Raw genomic sequence first — 13,875 nt, 5'->3', positions numbered from 1 at the left:
CCTGTCTCAGTCCTCAGAATCTTTGTCCTCAGAATCACCAAGACCAGTCATGCCGAATCGGGGGAAGAATGTCCAATAGCAGAGTTTGAGCCCAGGTTAGTAACAGAAGAACTTCAGAGAGTCACTAAACCCATGCCTGTGATTGAATCCAAGTTGGAGTTAGGCCACGGGCAGACATAGAATCAAAGTGCAACCTGTGACAAATCTGAGCAAGGCTGTGCATGAGCACGAGTGTCCCTAGGCAAAACTGAAGTCTAAACCTGCAGGGGTTGACAAAGAAGTAAATATTGCAAGTTAGGGGGAGCCCAGAGAAAGGGTAAACCACGATTCTTGGACTATACCTGGTTGTGGCAAAGCAACCTACACATTTTGAAGTCCCATGCTCTGTGAAATCCCTCAGCTGGTCCTGAATGCATGCTATTTTGAAACCAACGCTTATCGGTTCTAAGCCTAGTAGTTCCATTTCTGAGTCGATAGTAAGATCGAGCCAGCAGATGAAAGACTGCTGGCCCCCATCTCCTAAGCTGGTCTAGTTGAAGCGTGACCTCCAGTGCTTCATCTAAGTTTGAAGAGAAAATCTGGAGGAAGTTATGTAAATACATGAAGACAGTACCAATGAGAACAAATAGAGGCTCCTTTAAGTTTGTTATATAGCAAGTGAGTCGATTATTATTGCTTGTGTTTGGAAGAGACTCAAAGACAGGCAAGGGAGTGGAAAAGCTTTAGAGTTAAAAAAAAGAGAAGGCTTCATGTATGCTTTTATTTGGGGTGCAGGGGAGCTGGAGTCAGGCTAACCAGGAACAGGGTGTCCTATATGATTACTTTGTAGAGCAAAGATAGATTTCTTGGTCGGTCCTGAGTTGGAAGCATGTGCAAATTCAGGGAAGCTGTCAGTCCTTTGCCAAGTCCTGGCTATTTGTGGCCAAATACTGTAGAGATAGCGCTTTGGATTCCTGAGCTAGTTGCTGCAGAGTTTGTGGCTCAGAGTTTTATTGTCATATATGGCCTGACTATTGTCCACTTACATATTCAGTCTCCCAAAGCTATATATTCTAAGTTCTTTTCAGGCAATTTATATCTTAACATAATTAATATCTTAATATGAATTAATTTCAGTTAAACTAGTTCAACGCTAAGAACAATATCTGCCTCCAGAGAGTTTATAATCTAGTGTGCGGGGGTATGGATAAATAAGCATTCAATGATAATTTCTATGAACAAAATGCTTTAGGAAATCAAGTATGACCTATCGTGCTGACTTTTACTGAGTGGATATATTTTAAAAAGGGCTTCATGGGATAGGTAGAGTTTGAGCTCAGCTTGTAAGAATATGGAAACAGCTCTTTGTGTGTGTGTGGGTCGGGGAACAGGGCTGGGGAAGTGGCCTCAGGGTTGAGAACACTTGAGTAGAAAAGTAGGGTTCCAAAGACAAATTAACTGACTTCACTAGTTTGTATTGATCCAAGCAATTCTTTGTTTTGAATCCTGTTATTGATTCTTCACTCCTTCGACTGACTGCAAGTTCTTATTCTGGATTCTGTTCCCTCTTCATGTTGTGCGGCTCTGATTCCAGTCATCCCCCGTCACTTCTTCTATGAAAGTATGCTAAATGGTAAGTTTTCCAACAGTAATACCTCGCTTTGTGAGCATAATTCATTCCAGAAACAAACTACTAAAAATTTGCAAGACATCGCTAGTTTACCAAGTTAAAATGTAGTATTTGGTGGGGGCACAAGTAACTGCGGTTTTTGCCATTACAGGTAATAGTAAAAACCGCAGTTATTTGTGCACCCACCTAATAAAAATGTTTGCTCGTCTTGTGGAACACTTGCAAACCAAGTTACTCGCAATCCAAGGTTTTACTGTATCTGATATTGCTTAGGTGTAGTCTTACCAAACTGTTCCTAGGAAGCACCTAAAGAAGAGGGTCTTCATTCCAAGCATCCTACTAGTGCAAGTGTCCCGTATAGGTCCAGATGGCAAATAATTTTAGTATTGTAGGTCACACAGCCTATGTTGCATCTGCTAAACTGTAGCACAAAAGCTATCACATAATGGGCGTGAACAGATTTGAACTCATGTGTGTTGAGTTTGGCTTGAGGCCTGGGCTACTATGCTGATCCCTGTATTGGTGGATGCAAATTTTCCGAGAGAGATTGGCTTTGTTAAAGCAGAAGTGGGAATTGAGAGAATGCTCTGGCATTGGAGGCATTCCAGAATGATTCTAGATCTACGTCCCAAATGCCCTCATGGAAATTTAATACAGTTGGCCTTTGAACAACACAGGTTTGAACTGTGTGGGTCCACTTATATGCAGATTTGTTTCAATAAATAGCATAAATGTATTTTCTTTTATGATTTTCTCAATAACATTTGCTTTTCTTTAGCTTACTTGATTATCATAAGACAGCATATAACACATACAACATACGACATATGTGTTAATCGACTGTTTATGTTACCTGTAAGGCTTCTGGTCAACAGGAGGCTATTAGTAGTTAAGTTTTGGGACAGTCACAAGTTACATGTGGATTTTTGACTGTACAGCGATGTTGGTACCCCAACCTCCGTGTTGTTCAAGGGTCAGCTGTATTTCTTTTAACTCACAAAATACACAGTTCCTTATTAAGAAAAACAAAGAGTTCGAATATTCTTTCGTATTAAACATACACTTAATACAATTACATTTAACAAATATTTCTTAGGCCCCTATGCCTGTTGTGGATACCAGGACAAGTAAGGCAGAGTCCTGCCTTTAAGGAATGGTACAGATTAATAGTGGAGTAAGGCAAGCACCAGGATAGCAGTACAAACACAGTTTATGGACATTTATGGTAAATAGAAGTTAGGCAAATGCAGCACACTATTCTGTTCCTACATGAGCATTTCAGATGGAATTAGAAGCTTAGATATTAGAATTAATGAGTGGAAATGTGGGAATATTAACATCTTAGACAAGAAAGTCAGGACATCTTATGGGAAGTGGTGTATGGTTGGCTTTAAAGTCTTTCAGGCCTCTTAAATGTATCATGTCCCAAACCTTCCTTTTAATTTCCCCCTAATCTGATTTCTCCTCTTTTGCCGTATGCCTGATACCAACGGTTAGACATATCCCTACCAGGCTGTTCCCAGAAAGAATCTGAAGTAAAAGATCTTTCACCATTTCATCAGTTGTTCAAACAAGAAGCCTAATATGTCTCTTTTCTTCAACCCATCAGTTTATTTTCTCTGCGTTCAAAATATGTTGTTATTCCAACTTTTCTCCATCTGCCCTTGTGGGTGATTGGTCCCATGCAGTTCTCCCGCGCTTGGACTCCTGAAAAATTCCCTAATGATTCTTGTACTTACACTCTTGCTTAGTTCTGATATTTTCCTCACATACTGGTCAGAATAATATTTTTTAAATAATAAAATGGAGTATTTTATTAATACCCTACTTGAAACCCTTTAAGAGCTTCCCATTATGTCCAGGTATACAGGTAAACTTTTAGTTCTTAAAATTTGCAGCAGTCTTCCCTCCCTGAGGACCTTTAAATATGTTCTTCCTTCTCTTGGAACCACTTTTTTTTTTTTTAACTACCAATTTGTACTTCTTTGGACCACTTTTATTCTCACTTTTTGTGTGGTTGATTCTTTTGAATCTTTAGGCTTCAACTTAATTTTTAACTCCTCAGGGACTCCTTCCCTGATTACCCTATCACTAAACTCTGTTTGTTCATAGCAATATGTATTGCTTAACTATTAGTTTGAGAATCTCTGAAGGCAGAAATAGGCTATTTGATTCGCTGTAGATATTTAGAGCTGAATACAGTGCCTGGCACTTAAGAGGTATTTGTTTATTCATTCCGTAACTATTTCTTGAGAATATCCAACACAGTTACAAATGCATTTTCGGGTTGTAAGATACTGAGGAGTGATAGATGTAAATTTCATAGTCACTTCCATAGAGGTGATTGAGAGTTGAGACTATGAAAGTGAATAAAATCTTCAAAGGAGATGAGAAAAAGTTTGAGAAAGCATTTAGGGTCCTTTGGATGAGTTTAAGCAAGTCACTTAAATGCTTTGTCTTCTGTTTCTTTGTCTCTAGCGCAGATATAATATTATATCCCCTGCAGGCTTGAACTGAAGAAGGTTCTTTCATAGGATATGACATATAGTAGGGCTTCTGTGAACATCATTTCTTTTTTCCTTCTCACTGTAAACTACCATATTCCATGAAATATAAACGAAACTAAATATATATTGTACTTATTGTACTTATGCCACTTAAGGAAAATTAAGTCTCCCTCACCAAGTATTTGTTCAACTAGCATTAATTTATCATGTACCACAAATATCAGGTTTTATGCCAACTTTTGAGAATATTTAAAAAAGAAAAAAAAGTTTATGGTTTGAAGAAGCTTATAGACTTTGGGGAGAAATCAAACAGATACTTAAAATATAAGAAGCACAAGGACAAAGGTGCAATATGAACACACAGAAAAGTGTTTTGCTCTATTTAAGAGCTTGGATATTCCAGTGGAATCCAGTGTGGTCTTGTCAGGAGCTTAAATCGAAAGATTTAAGGGTACAATTTACTTAACTCCTCTGAACGTTATTTATTCACCTGTAGAGTAAAGATAATAAGAATTATATTTTTCAAGGTTGTTGTTAGGTATCAAATAGATTAAGACAAATGATATATTATAAAGGGCTTTAGGTGAGGATTTCCCAACGTAAGTCAAAGGAAGTTCTTTAGAATAAAGCAACTGCATTTGGTATAGGGCTTATCAAATATTGTCAGCCCAACAAAGGAGTTCTAGAATTATCCTTGCATACCTATATAACCTAAGATTCCTCCCATTATGAAAATACTTCTGTATAAATAAAGTCATAACTTGATTAACTAGAATCCTCAATTAAATGGAATTTTTAGATGTGCCGTTCTTCAAAGAGTGAAGAAAGTGATAATAAAACAAACCGATAATAGGGAATCAGCATGGAAAACAACTCCAAGCTGTGTCTTGGAAATATGAGTTCACACTGAGATCAGTCTTTCATATCTTGTTTTTATTTGGTTTCTGTGCTATACACAGAGAGCATATTTAGAGTGGGGACCCTTGGGCAACATAAAAGCATCATTAAAGAATGTGTCTTTCATGTTTGTTATACATACAGTGTAGTAAAGACAGGAAAATGGGTGGCTAGATTTAGCACAGACTTTTGTACATCACAGTCTGGAAAAAATGCTATACTAATCATATTTTAGCTAAAAATGTTGATTTATCAGCACTCAGAATTATAGGCAATGAGTTTTAACAGAGATTGATTTTAGACAGCTTAGAAAATGAAAAAACAAAACAAACTTCATTACTTGATCCTAAATTAGATCTCCTACTTTTCTTTTAATGTCAGCACGTTCTTAAAAAACACATTTTAATATTAATGAAACTATTATCATTTAAATAAGTTGTGGTTTAAGTGTGATATCTGGATAAAATAATTATTAGGCTGAGCATCCTTGACACATTCAAGAAAAGCCATCCTGAAGCCCTAGATAACTTAGTTTTAACAATCTGACTAATGTTGTTGGACTTTGCTGTTAGCGCCTGTATTTTCACATTTCAATCACATGTTAATAATATCCCTTGAATATTTATTTCCCTATTTCAGACTTCTGCTTTCCTTTGTAATCATGCTATCTTTGTCACTATCAAATCTAGTTTGAAAGTTTTTGTGAAAGGTGTGTGTATATATATATATATATATATATATATATATATATATATATATATTTAGGGCAAAGAATATGACATATTCGTAACTGAATTTGACATATTTGTAACTGAATTAATATTAAGTGAATTTATATATATTGTGGAAACATGGCAGCAAAACCCAGCCAGTTAGTTATTCCAGCAGGTGGCTCCCTAGCACTGCCTACTGATTTATGACTTTGCGTTTAAATGATTATCAGTATAAGTAATAAAAATTCAAATGGAGGATTTGAAATGTGCTTGAGTTCCCCTGCCTCTCAGATTCTAATGAGCTGCAGCCCCAATGCCAGTTTGCCACATGCTTTCACTGTTAATGCACTCTCTTTGTTTAAGAAGCGAATGACACAGAAAAGTCATCTAACAATTCAAAACATGACAACAAAATAACTACCTTTCTGATTGTTAGGGGAACTTAATCGACATTACGTATTGCACAAATAGGGATAATAAATGTCCTGGGGATTGTTTTCCTCCTGGATTCATATTCTAGGATCAGAAAATTCTTTCAACACGTTGCATTGTTATGAATCATTAAGAGGAAAAGGGAAATGAGAGAACCAGACTTGGAGACTGCACGTTTTTCTTCCTATGCTACCTCTGATTAGTAATTTTCTGTCCTTTCCTCAAATCCCTTAATAAAGAAATTTGCAAATAACGGAATGTACGTGTACTTCAGGAATTTCCCCATTGTCTCATGGGAGACAATACGATAGGGTGGAAAGCATCAGAGAGTGAAAGATAAGGATTTCATTTCAGCAATTATTAGCTGTGTAACCTAGGAAACCTACTGAACTTGGTTTTGCATCTGCGAAGTGGAGTTTGCAAATATTAATCTGAATGACTGTTGGAAAGATCAGAGACAACTTCTGTAAAATGTTTGGGATGTGTTGGCTGTTCAACAAATTATACTTATTATTCTCAAAAGCAATCTTATTTAATCCTCACCCTAATCCCATTTTCCTGCAATTTATTATTTCAACTAGCTTTGGAACGTGCAGAGCCAGGCATTATTAATTCCATTTACTGATGAGAAAAAGAGAGAGTTTAAAGAGACTCACTTCTAATTACACAGCTAGTTTGTCTATGGTCCATTATTATGTTACTGTCAAACAGAAGTCGGCAAATCTGGAGATAAATACAGGGTCGACTCCTGTGTTTTCAGCCTAAGAGCTTGTTTCATTTTTCATCTCAACAGTTGCTAGTAAACATAGGGATATTTAAGAAAATAAACAGCTTTGAGGACAAAAGTATTGACACAAAAAATTCTCCAAGTAACAAGTTGCTGCAACTCCCATTTTTGATTTGCTACTATCTTTATGAGGGCCATAGCCATTGGTGAATCAACTTAGGCATCCACTACAGAGGAAACTTTAGCCACAGCATTATAATAACCTCGGCAGAGGATTTTGTGCTGTAAATTTTATCAGAGGTAGCAGTTCTTCCAAAAAAAGATATGTAAGAATATATAGGTCAGCCTTTTTTTTTTTTTTTTTTTTTTTTTTTTTTTTTAATGATACTCATGTGCCTGAAGAGAGTTTTCCTCAGTCACCTTTTTGGTTACTGAAGTCTTTTTATTTTTATTGTTTTCCTCTTCAACTTTTTCACTTTTTAAAATAGTTTTTAAAATAATAAGTTGCTGAGCATAAACAGAAAGTCACCCAGAAAGTTCTCCGGCAAAATGTGTTTGTTTATGAACAGCGAGGAACTGTAATCCAGTACATGCAACCATGGCAAGCGAGCCACGAGCCACGTGCAGTCCACTAAACAAAGAGGAAGCTCCTTTATAAAGGGAGGGAAGGAAGTCAGGAGCACTGTTACAAAGAGTTCCCCCTGCTGTGCTTTGCAATTGGCTTAGGGCATGAGAGTTTCCCCTTCTGGCCTCCCTATTTCATTTTAAATGAGGTTTCTGTTTATTTATTTATTTTTTAATGAACTTTACAGTTGAAAAATTAAAACAAATTGACTTTGAGGGTTCAGAGGACTTCTTTTTTTATTTAAAAAAAACTTTTTATGATGGGGAATTGCCACCATATACAAAAAAAAGTTGAGAGAAAAGTACACCGAACCCGCTATACCCTTCATACACCTTAAACACTTCACCAACATTTTCTCAGTTTTCTTTCTTGCTTGCTGATGGTGTGGTTGAAAAGGGGATTCTGTGGGAAAGTAACCTCATGGGGGGATCTGATTGTAAGTTCCTCACTGGGCAGGTCATGGTGGGTGGTCACATCCCAGGAATATAATTCCTTTAGTAAAAGTTCATCTTTGCCTTAAGCAAGCCCTGTCCACTGTTTTTGTGCATCTAGGTTAACATGCCTTTGAAATAAAGGTACCGTAACCTCAAGAGCACATAATCGTGTTAACTATCCTGTCATTTAATTCCCACCCTGCTTCCTCCCATATGTTCTTTCTTCCTTATGTTCCCTCCTTAATTTAAAATGCATTAAAAAAGAACAAAACTGAAAAACTGTTATTCTCTGGATTATTTGAGATCTCGATTCCCAGTAATTGTTGTCACTTTGGGCTCAAATAAGCTCTTATAAAAATTTTTTACGGGCTGGCCGAGTGGCGTGTTGGTTAATAGCTGGCTTGGGATGCCAGAGGACCCCGGTTCGGATCCCACATATGAGGGTTAGTGACACTGCCCTCTACAGCTAAGATGCTGAACAACAGCTCAACCTGGAGCTGGGCTGCTGTGAGTCGGCAAGGGCAGGTGGGTTGCCATGGGCTACGGTGTGTAGCCAGCAGCCAGTGAGTGGCCAGCAGCTGCAGTGAGCAGCTGTCCAGAGGCCGGAAACTGATCTGCCTCACCTGGGAAGAGCGCAATGATGGTGCCAACTAGGGCCAGTGAAGCAATGTCCTCCACAACTAGACTGAAGAACAAAAGGACAGAAACTGGTCTGTTCCCCTTCCCCCAATTCCCCAGTGCTGTTCCCAGCCCCCCAATTCCCCAATTAAAAAAAAAAATCTTAAAAAAAAATTTTTTTTTACACGTTGGCAGATTCTTATGTCAACAATGGTTTAATTGGCTTTTATGTATGTTTCTTATGTGATAGAGTATTTAAATGTACATGTCAGCATGTGATCAATGATCATAACAAAAATAGACAATTAAGTCTCATGTTCTCAGACTATTCTTACTAAATCCTTTGAATCCATTATGAACTTTCTCCACATTATTCTATCTACAGCCTTAGACACCTCACCTGAAAGAAAATCAGACACTATTTCCCACAATAATGATCAAGCTCTGCCTAATCCTAATGTGTGCTTTTCCTTTAAATGTCACATGCTTCTTTAGAACAAGTCCTCTTTTAAGTAGGATTGTATTGTTAATTCAAAGTAATATTGGGTGTTTTCAGAAGGTAGCATATTTTCGCAGGAAACTTCTCCGAACCATTAGTCTATAATGGATAAAAGCTGCTGCTTATGCAAGTAGCTAATGCTAAATACATGTGAATAATTTATATTTTTGCTGCTCTTAACAGCACCAAGTTTCTCTTATAAATGAATGCTCTGTATGGAAACAGTTTTTTTTTTCTGCCACCTGTTATACTAGGGCGGAAAGGGGGTTGCTCCCCCTCTGTATTCATAGCTGTGATAATAATCTTTCTTACTTATATTGAAACAGAGCAGTATAATGAGTTACATTTGCATATAGAGTTAGAACACCTAGAATTGAATCTAAAGTCTGATACTTATTTACTACTTTGGTTAAGGTCTTGGGTCTTCTGTGTCTCATTTTGACTCTCTGTCAATGGGGATATACTTGCTACCTTATCTACATTACAGCTTGTCTACAAAGGAATATATATATATATATATATATATATATATATATATATATATATATATATATATATATATATATTATGTGAAAGAGATTAGGTTCAAACTGATACGGTGAACTGTCAGAATGAAACGTGAAGGGACTCGGGGGATGGGACACAAGGAAGGGAGTAGCAGGAGGCCTAGGCCGTTGTTCATGAATAAACAACGATGTAACTCTGAATCGAAAAGCAAGAATCAGGACAACCTGCAGAAAGCAAAGCAAAGAGGCATCAAAATCATGTTCAGGAAGGGCTCTGGAAGGGGGATTTGGAAAGTTAACCCAAGATGCATGTATGTGTAGCCTAGGTATTGCTTGGCTGGCAGTGTTAATTGTGTAATTCCTCCCCAATATCCTTGTCACTGGAAGTTATTTTGTGGTTGCGAGCCCACATAACTGAGAGTTTTTATAATGAAAAGATGTTATGTTTTGTCAAATGTTTTCTCTGTATCTATTTATATGATGATATATGTTTTATTCTTCATTTTGTTAATGCAGTGTATCACCTTCATTGATTTGTGAATGCTGAACCATCCTTGAACGCCAGGAGTAAATCCCACTTGATCGTGGTGTATGATCATTTAATACTCAGTTTGCTAATATTTTGCTGAGGATTTTCACATCTGTGTTCATCAGGGATATTAGCAGGGGAAATGTCTTTCAGATGTCCTGGTCTTTGGGGAGGATCATAGCCATCCTCTACATTTGTGCTAAAATAGAAGCCAGACCCTCAGACAACAGCTGTCAAGTATCAAGTCAGAACTCTTTCAGGGAAATACTGGCATATGACATGGTGTTTCTGCCTCCTCCATCTGTGCTGAGCCTTGGGGGGATATCTGCAGTGAGTGCTTGCACAGTTTAAGAATTGCTTCTTTGTTTGCTACAGTCCCGTGGGACTCATGATTGCAAGTCCTGTTGGCTATCAGAGATAGGTATTTTGGATTCCCAATCCTCAGGTGGAGGCTTTAAAAATTCGGGTGCTGGATGTGTGGTCCAAACCCTTCAACTCCTTAGGGAGAACTTGGGGATTCCCTCCTGACTACATGATGCTGCGCTGAGAGTGGAGTTTGTGGCTACAGTGTGTCTTAACCTTTCCTACCCCATTTTGATATGGCTATTTTCTCATTCACCGGATGTGCAGGAGTAGCTCAACTAGTTTACGGATTTCTTCCAGAGTGAATTGCTCCACGTGTAGCTGTTCACTTGGGTGCATCCCTGGGAGAAAAAAGGTTCTGGAGCCACTTATGTCACCCTCTTGCTCAAGACGACATCTGTTCTTTCTTGAAGGAACATTGAGATGGAGGCATTTGTGCCAGTTCTTAAAGGGTCAGAAGTATTTGAGGAGAGAAATTCCAAACAAATATTTCAGGTAGAAGATATGGAATTTGAGCTGTCATTACCCTTTCTAAGGAACTCTTAGAGGAGTTGTTCATGCTGTATGATATGTTTCTTAGTATATCTATGTCTCCTTGTATCTGTTTACCCTCCTTAAGGTAAGAATTCTGACGTGTCCATTTTTATATTTCCAGTACCTAGTATAGTACATCACATTTAGTGGATATTGTCAAATATTTTTCTGTGGAGATAACTATCTAAAAATTACAGAGATCTGAAGATACAGATGGTGCTCTTGGCCAAGTGGTTGAAGCAAGACACTAAACTGAGAAGTGTCATCAATTCTATACTAGAAATTAAAAATCAATCTTGTAGGCATTGACTAGATGTTGACAATTTTTATCCCGGTGGGACAAAAAGCTTCATTAAACAGAGAAAGTAGAAAACACAATCCCTCATTTTATTAAATTGCTACTTTATTGAATTTAAGGATATATTGGATCAATATACAAAGTGCTACATTTTAGATTTTTAATAACTGTGTTAGAATGCCTAAATCCTGTTTAGTTCTTTTAATTTGTATCAAATCTAGAGTGGCTGGCTTGGACTAAAGTTTTGGTACACAAATACGATATTAATTTTCTACACAGGACAAGTATATCTGATGAAAGAGACAAATCCAAATTAGAGTCTAATTAGGAGGCAACAAGTGGAGGAAGAAAATGCACCTTTGAGATTATATCCAAGGTGTACTTTAATTACACCATTTGCTCATATCAAGGCACATTGGTGATAATTTTCCTCCTGCACTCTAAATCTATCATGTGTTCTCAGGGTGCACATAACTAACAAAACTTAAAACACACCTGTGGAAAATCCATCATAGTCCTTCTGTGTCCAGAGGAGAATTTTGGCAACATATCTGGGCATCTTTTTGTTTATTTCTTAAAGAGCAAAAAGTTGGGAAAATGTCCCTATTCTAGAAGATATATTTTTATACTATTTGTTTGTTTGTTTGTTAAGCTGAGCCATCCTGCTACCTGTTGGCAGCTCAGCGGCTGCTCAGCTAGGGCTGGGAATCGAACCGCTGTTGCTCAGAGCTCAAACTCTTGAGCAAGCTCTTAACCAACTGAGCCACTCGGCCAGCCCTATTTTATACTATTTGTGATTTGTGTTGTTGATTTTATTTTTATATGACTTTTATAATCTAGGATTCTTATTATTTTGGTAGTATAATCCTTGCAGCTATTTATTACCTTCTGCACTTAAAAACACCTGTGCATTCACATCGAATTGGGCAGTGTTATAGGTGTTAGGGTCCATAATTAGAAAATGTGACATAAGAAAATGGGTATGGTTATTTATTTTCTTTTGGGTTCCTGGACCAAGTCCAGCCTGTGGAAGATTGGGGCTTTCTTCTTACCAACATCAAGCAATTCTCTGGTCACCAGCTAGATATCTCCAGTGAGCAGCTAATTCGACTTAATTCTGACACTATTTACCTGGAGATAGCGTCAGATCCCACAGGGTAAACGCTCAGTCCTATTTGACTGCCCTCCTCCTCATACTTCTGGACTCAGTTACCTGTGCTTCTGACCAACTGACTATACATAAGAGGTTCTCACAACTTTCCCCTTGGGTTTGAATTATTTCCCAGGGCAGCTCACAGAACTCAGAGAAACATTTTACTTAATAGATTCTGAGTTTATTATAAAAAAGTACAACGCAGGAACAGTCAGATGGGAGAAATGCACAGGGCAAGGTATGGGGAAATGGCTCAGGACTTCCAGCCCTTTCCCAGCACCTCCATGTGTTCACCAAACCAGAAGCTCTGTGAACCCTGTCCTTGGGGGTTTCATGAAGGCTTCATTATGTATGCATGATTAACCCATTGGCCATTGATTTAACCTCTGGCCCTTCTCCCCTGAGGTTGGGGAGTGAAACTGAAAATTCTAACCATCTAATCAGGCAGTTGGCTCCACTGGCACATAGGCCTCTCATCCTTAAGTCACCTCATTAACATAAGAAAAGACACCTTTATGATTCTCATTACTTAGGACTTGCCAAGGATTTTAGGAGCTCTGCCAAAACCTGAGATGAAGACCAAATATACATTTCTTATTATGAATCATAAAATTATGTGTTTATAACAAGATCACTTAGAACAGCAGTTCTCAACCTTCCTAATGCTGCGACCCCTTAATACAGTTCCTCATGTTGTGACCCCCAACCATAAAATTATTTTCGTTGCTACTCTATAACTGTAATTTTGCTACTGTTATGAATCGTAATGCAAATATCTTTTTGTTTTCCAATGGTCTTAGGCGACCCCTGTGAAAGGGTCGTTCGACCCCCAAAGGGGTTGCGACCCACAGGTTGAGAACTGCTGACTTAGAACAACTAGTTTCATTTAGAACAATTGGGTGTCAGCACACTGTGAAAAGAGTGATCAGGGATACTGTGACAGTTTTTTCTGTGTCTAGTCATTTGCAGATTTTAAAAGAATGAAACTATGAAAAGTTAGTGTAAGACGACTCAGGGTCTTGAGAGAATGAAAAAGAGTAGAACTTGGTATTACCTGAATACAGATATTTTTGTTTGTTTTACTAAAGACCTAAAGTCCCAAGAGTTTTGGGTTCTAAATAGTTGCTCCAATTTGAGAATTATAAAATAGACAAGATACACATATTTTCAGGTGTAGAAATATGTAGTCCCATGGTGATATTTCTGGAAGACGTATTTGAGACCAAATTCAAATTTTTAACTAATACAGGTATTGCATTTTGAGTCTCATTAATAACAAAAAATTGAACTGGGTACATGTTAAATAAAGATCAAATTGACTTTATTGAGCAATTCATGAATTGGATTGCATTCCATCTAGCAAGTAGAAAGAACTCTGCCAAGCTGTAGAAAATTAAAGGGTTTCAAAGGTGTAAAGGGGCATAGAAAGGA

This window comes from Hipposideros armiger, unplaced genomic scaffold, assembly GCF_001890085.2.
Source record: "Hipposideros armiger isolate ML-2016 unplaced genomic scaffold, ASM189008v1 scaffold_327, whole genome shotgun sequence".
Taxonomy (NCBI): Eukaryota; Metazoa; Chordata; class Mammalia; order Chiroptera; family Hipposideridae; genus Hipposideros; species Hipposideros armiger.
Note: the sequence above shows the minus strand (reverse complement) of the source record.